Genomic DNA, 6,268 nt, shown 5'->3' with positions numbered 1-6,268 from the left:
CAGATATAAGTGTGTTTTGCTTGGATCCAAGCCTTTACAAAAGCAAATAAACATGTCCTAAACTTCCATTCATTTTTCTTACTAGATCAAAGAGGAAAAGCTGTCCAGAAGTAAAAAGCTAAGCCTCTAATGAGATGATCAGTGAGTTGTTTCTCTCTTGTACTATAAGCATTTAAATTATAGAATTGCACTTAGGGCACTCTGCACTTCTGACTGGTGTAGCAGGATCCAGACAAATCACTTTAGAAATTAGCTTTCAGCATAGGTCTGACCTGGCCTCTGACCTTTCATCAGAGACAAGCCAAATGCTGGCTGTTAATTGTGCCTGGCACTCCTCGAGGGGTGTGGACACACCATGAGGAGTTTCCTACCAGCAAGAAGCTGTTTGCAAGAAGCAAAATCTTGGATGGCAGTGGAACAGCTGCACAGGTACCAGCTGTGTGACACTGCAGTGCCTCTCTGCACTGAGCACAGCGGGGTCTGTCTGTAGTAGATGCTTGCCTTGGAGAGGCAGGAAGGTCCCGGCACAAAAGCTACAACTAAACCTGCACCGATTTGAAAAATCCCTCACAATCAACGAGGTTCGTGAAGGTCCTGAGTCACTGACTCAGGGAGTTGCCAAAACCTTTTTGTAATCCTGTGCTGTTAAACTAGAAAATGCTTTTTTAAACCTATTTACTGAGATGAGTTTGCATAGCTTGGGGTTTGTTTGGTAGGGGGAATTTTGGTTAATTCATAGTGGGAATATAAATGATCTTGGCTTTGAACTGCATTTCTCAGCTTTTTTCATGTCATTTGCTTTACTCCAGGGGATAGATCTCTCCAGCTGCCTTTCATGACATGGCCTGAAGCAGGGGTCTGAAGTGATTTTTTTTTTTTTCTCTTCCCTTCTGGCAGTAATCCTACAGATACCACTGGTCTTAACTAGCACAGCCAGAGCTGAAGTTGCCAAGAACTCTGGAAAAAAAAAGGGAGGAAAACAAAGTCAACCGACTGCATGCCAAGGAGGAGGTATTTTGGAAATTAAAAACTCTGATTTGTAGTTTGGGTGCATTTGGACTTTATCAAAGCCACGTCTTCATTCTAGTAATAACCTCTACTAAAAACCAAAATCCTCTACATAAAACTTGCTTTTGACTTCCTAATTTAACAACAGCAGCCTTTCTGAAATTATAGTTTCTGTTACTGTTGAGTTAAAAATTAAAACCTTATCCTGCAAGAGGGAGAAGTTTCACACCTTTTTATACCTTTCTATAATAAGATGGGGGAGGAGTTCCACAAAATTACCCAACAAAACATCAGATTAAGATACTGCGGTGATTCAAAATTTAAGTATGTAATGAAAGGGAATGCATCTTACCCAGCTTCAGCTGATTGGGAGTCAAGAATTAACTATTTGTCCTACTCTGTCAAGGCAGAAAAACAGGTACCTCTGGAGCCCTCTCCACGCGATGCTATGGAGGGACTTTTTTACCCTGTGGAGAAATACCAGGGTTGTAATTCCCTACGGAGAAAGCTGAAAGAAGAAGCTTTGACTCAACGCCCAGCTTTTAGATGCCTAAACTGAGGTGAGTTGAGTCCTGTCCCTGCTTAAGTGGGACCAGTTTTTTTGGAGTAATAGTTTCTATTGAAATTATATCAGTGGGAGTATTGGTCCTAAACTGGACAATAAGGCAAGGGAGTGAAGACGTGATGCAAAGTACAGCTTGTGAGTATCAGCAGTGTGCCTGCACTCGGGTAAGGAAAAAGGATCCCCTTAATCACATGTTCTTTTTTTCATATACATAAACATGATCTATGAGACAGAGCTAATGCATAAAACTCAAACCCTTAGCACAAGTCTTTGGTTTTTCCTGGGCTACAATTTATTCAGCACTGTGGAGGAGTATGGCTCCTATTACACATCAAAAGTCTTTCGCAGGGAAACACTTGGCTCCAGATTATCACTGTGAAAGCCACACATTCCCTGCCCTCTGTGCCCCCTCTGATCCAGAGCAGGCAATGCCCAAAGGCAGTTGTGGCACTGGTGTGAGGAGGCTGCCCCACTCCTGTGCAGGGCACCAGAGCTGGAGCTGCGCGCCGGCCGGGCTGCCTCACTTGGCAGCACGTGCTTCCACTCCACTGCCACACAGGCATTCCTCCTGCTCTGCCAGCCAGCTGCAGCGCCAGGCCCAGCCTGGGGTTTGTGGTGAGGGGATTTTGCTTTGACAGCCCAATGTCATTTTGTTTTTACATTATCAGCCCTTTTTGTTATAAGCTGTGGGCTTCAGATAACAGCGGCGAAAAACTATTTCAAGGGGGAGCAGCACCCCGGGTACAGAGTGAGACAGAAAACAGTCAGAAAAACCAAATATTTCTTACTTCTTGTAATCACCTGCCTTACAGCAGTCAAATGTTGACAAGTGTTTGCTGATAACTGGCTTGCAGGAAAGACGAAGTGAAAGAGAACAGCAAGAGAGGGGTTTTTTGCATTTCTGATAAACTTCTAGTTATGCCCTTCAATGACAGTTTTGCCAACAGAAAAAAAGTAAGACAAATTTTTGCCATCTGAGGTGTCTGGAAGCAAACTCACACATGCCTTCCCTGTACTAGGCTTTTGTTTGGAGAACCTTTCCATCTGGATGAGTAGCGGGAACAGGAAAGCATTTGAAGCTGGGAAAACTACCATCCTGCTGCCTATAAAGCACTGATAGGATTTTTATGTGGAGCCCTAAAGAGAATGACACGCAGTGCTTTTATTTTGCCAAATGCGAGAGCTCAGATGTTTGCAAGCAAAACAAAATAAGCTGAGGCATTGAAAGCCCTTCCTGAAATGTGCCTGGTGGCTGACGCCGTGGCACGTCCCCCAGCACATGCATTGTGCAGGCTCTGCCTCATGTGGACCCCTGGGCACAGCAGCACCACTGCTGAGATCCTGCTCATGGCACCCCCTGCACAAAGAGGAAGGTAATTAGCAGAGAAATGACTATTGGCGCAGCTAGAAAGTAGACAAGTAATCCTTGGGGGTTTAGTTCATTGCCTCCTTGTTTTCAAACCAGCGCCTAATCTTCCCAGACCCCACTCCGTGGCTGCTCCTTTCTTCCTTTCTGTTCTCCTTCCCCCTTTTTGCAGGGACTATGGCTAATTCTGATTCACTCCATTTCTTTCTTCCCAAACAGCCACAGGGCAGCCTGGCTGTTGCCAGGGATATAGTAAATGCATGTGACACCGGGCCACCAACAACAATCGAGAGAGTCACACTCATTCCTGGTGTAATGGCACTGCAATCAGCACGGCCAGGCTGGGAGCTGGGCAGCCCAGCTATGAACCTGGATAAAGAGTTTTCTTTAAGGAAAGTGCTCTTAAAAATAGCTTTCAGGGAGAAATGTGCAGGTTTTACTTGTAAAATGACTGTTGGCAAAGGGTTTGTTGCCAAACTCCAGTCAGAGCACCAGCGAGAGGTGGTAAACATGCCATTCTGACAAGGAATTAGCAGGCAACATAGCACTGGGGAAAATATTACGACTTTCTTCTTCCCTGACCTGAAAGAGCCTGTTAGGAGATTAGGAATCTCCATCTCTCAAAGGTATAGCTGTTTTACCAAAATTTAATCAATGAAGAATAATATTTTGGGAACAAGAGAAAACACCTCTGTAGGATGTGGAGTGTTAGGAATAGATGGAAAGTTGCCTGTATAAACAGCTCAGCAACTCTGGGATAAATTATAGGAGCATTTGTATGCATGATTGCCCATCTGTGTAAAACAAGACGTGCAGCCACAGACAGGAATGATGTGCAAGGCAGACGTGGGGCTGATGTTAACTTGATCCAGAACAGAAGATCTGTCCCATCACATCTGAGTTTGACCCAAGGAAGTTTGGATAAATCTAAATAAGTAAATAAATAGAGGAAGAGGCCTCAGTGAGAGGAAACTCAAGGTATGCTATCTACGAATCTGTTTCTGGGTTTGGGGTTTATTTAGACTCAAGTCAGATTTTGGACTGTTATTTCTCCACTTGAAGGTTTTTTGGCAGTTGCAGGAGGGCTGAAGGCTCAGATCCAGCGTGTTCCTTCCAGCTGCAGGCCCAGAGCAGGCCACGGGCACTGGCAGGGGTGTGGCGAGCTGGAGGACTTCAAACCAGGGATGCTGTCAAGAACTCTGCCTTCCACAGCTCCCCTCTCAAGCACCAGCTGCAAAATGTCAACACCACCTTCCTCAGAGAACACAATTAATTAAACCAGGCTTAATTAATTAGTGTCAGTAAAGCAGATGTAGCAGTTATGGTGGAAGTAAACAAATGTACATATTGTAAATTATTATCTTCTCTGCAAAGGATTTGGTCCGAAATCCCTGTGGCCATTTCACTCCTCCCCACGATGCTACTGGGGAGGCCTCTGGGAAACATGCAGAGATAAACTGCTAATTGATGAGAAACTAATGTACTTCTATAGGTTTATATCTCAGAAAACAATCAGCAAACAGACTTGTTTATTAACCCCTTTGGACTTGATGGTGAAATACAATCCTGATATTTAATTTCCATATCATGCAACATCATGTGCCACAAATAAGTCAACTGTTTAAAGTCTTGGGAGTTTTATTTGAAATGTTTTACACTTGAAAATCCAACTGAGGCTTTTGTATCATCTACCAGTGCTGTTCTTTGATAGAGCAGGAGAAAAAGTAAGTGTTTCATATACAGGTAATAATCAACTGTGTGCTCACTGGAGCAGATTTTGGTCCAGTTTTGCCCTACTGAGAGTGAGGAAAAATGATGCTAAACTTGGGCTGATTACACTGAATGTAGCCTGATGTGAGTAAGGGAGAGGATCAGAATCCCACTGACCCAATATACCTCCCCTCAGGCAAAAGGGACACCTTTTATAATGTCAGTAGGTGCTGATGCAATGACAGCATTCATCCCTGGGTCAGAGGTTGAGATCAAGGGAAAGAAAAGGGGAAAAAAATTGGTGGGGTAATGAAAGAACAGTAACTAGTGATTGTGAAGGTATTTATTATATGTGTCTGTGCAATTGGTGTTCTGCAAAGCTGAATGTGAGTGTGAAAAAGCAGATGTGGAGCCACTCCAGTCTGGAGCCTTTAGACTGTTGTAAAGGCTCTGCAGTAAAGGAAATCTCTCATGCCCTGTAGATATGAGGACGATGCAAACTCAATATAATGGGCACTGTAATAGTGAAGCACACTTGGAAAATGCAGATAGAGAAGGGATGCTTTACTAGGGTACAGTCATCTCCCTAATTCATGCTGTAAAGAAGCCATGAAGGGGGAAAAATTCCCCCTTTCCCTGGTGATGACTCAATGGATTAATGTAGGCAGCAGCATATGGCCAGGGTGCTGTGAGAGGTAAGTTGCAGTCAGAGGCCACTGCTCTTCCTGCCACTTAGCCTGTGTGGTTCCCCTTTTCCCCCCCAGGATATTGATATCAAGTAGTCTCTGTGGAAACAGAAGTTTCTGTGGCCCACGCCAAGGTATCCCCTTTCTTTGTTCAGGTGACAGCACTCCCTGTGCAAAGGACTGCCCAGTGACGGGCTGTGTATGGACGCTGCTGCGGGGTACGGGCTGTTCCCACCAGGGACTGCAGGTGAGTGCAGGGCCCTGCTGGCAACTTTGTGGGCTTCCAGTTTGGTGTTACGTGCTCTGTGCTTGGGGTGCTTCTCGTTGTTTTCAAAAGACATGTCTGTCCGTATGTCCGTCCGTGTGTCCGTCTGTTCATCTGTCTGCCTGTGTGTCTGTCCGTCTGTCTATCCATGCGTCCGTCTGTCTGTCCTTGTGTCTATTCATCCGTGTGTCCATCCGTCCATATGTCCGTGTCTGTCCATGTGTCTGTGTGTCCGTCCGTGTGTCCGTCTGTCTGTGTGTCCATCCATATATCCATCTATTTATCTGTCCGTCTGTGAGTCTGTACATCCACCTGTCGATCCGTGTGTCCATCGATCCGTGTGTCTTTCCGTCTGTGTCTTTCCGTCCGTCTGTCAGTCTGTCCGTCAGTCCATCTGTCCATGTGTCCGTCTGTCTGTGTGTCTGTCTGTCTGTTCGCCTGTCCGTGTGTCCGTTCGTCCCTCCGTCCATCCATGTGTCCGTCCCTCTGTCTGTCCATCTGCGTCTGTCCATCCATCCATCTGTGTGTCTGTCCATCCATCCGTCTGCGCGTCCGTCTGCGTGTCCGTGTGTCCGTCTGTCTGTCTGTGTCCATCTGTCTGTCTGTGTGTCTGTCTCTCCATGTGTCTGTCCCTCTGTCTGTGTGTCTGTCCCTCTGTCTGTGTGTCT

The 6,268-nt window shown here is 45.6% G+C and overlaps 1 long non-coding RNA gene across 3 annotated transcripts; it reads left to right on the top strand.

The window, feature by feature from the left end:
• The first annotated feature begins 451 nt into the window (after positions 1-451).
• LOC113962355 lies at positions 452-5,649 on the top strand. 3 transcript variants are annotated; one of them, XR_003532527.1, is made up of 3 exons: positions 452-1,011; positions 1,419-1,568; positions 2,593-5,649. It is a non-coding gene; the product is annotated as an uncharacterized LOC113962355 (long non-coding RNA). The 3 variants fall into 3 exon arrangements; XR_003532526.1 differs by having other exon boundaries at positions 1,415-1,568; positions 3,159-5,649; XR_003532525.1 differs by having other exon boundaries at positions 1,415-1,568.
• Positions 5,650-6,268: the final 619 nt, after the last annotated feature.

This window comes from Neopelma chrysocephalum, unplaced genomic scaffold, assembly GCF_003984885.1.
Source record: "Neopelma chrysocephalum unplaced genomic scaffold, ASM398488v2 Primary Assembly neopelma1_149688, whole genome shotgun sequence".
Lineage (NCBI taxonomy): Eukaryota > Metazoa > Chordata > Aves > Passeriformes > Pipridae > Neopelma > Neopelma chrysocephalum.
This window is presented reverse-complemented; position numbering and strand designations above follow the sequence as displayed.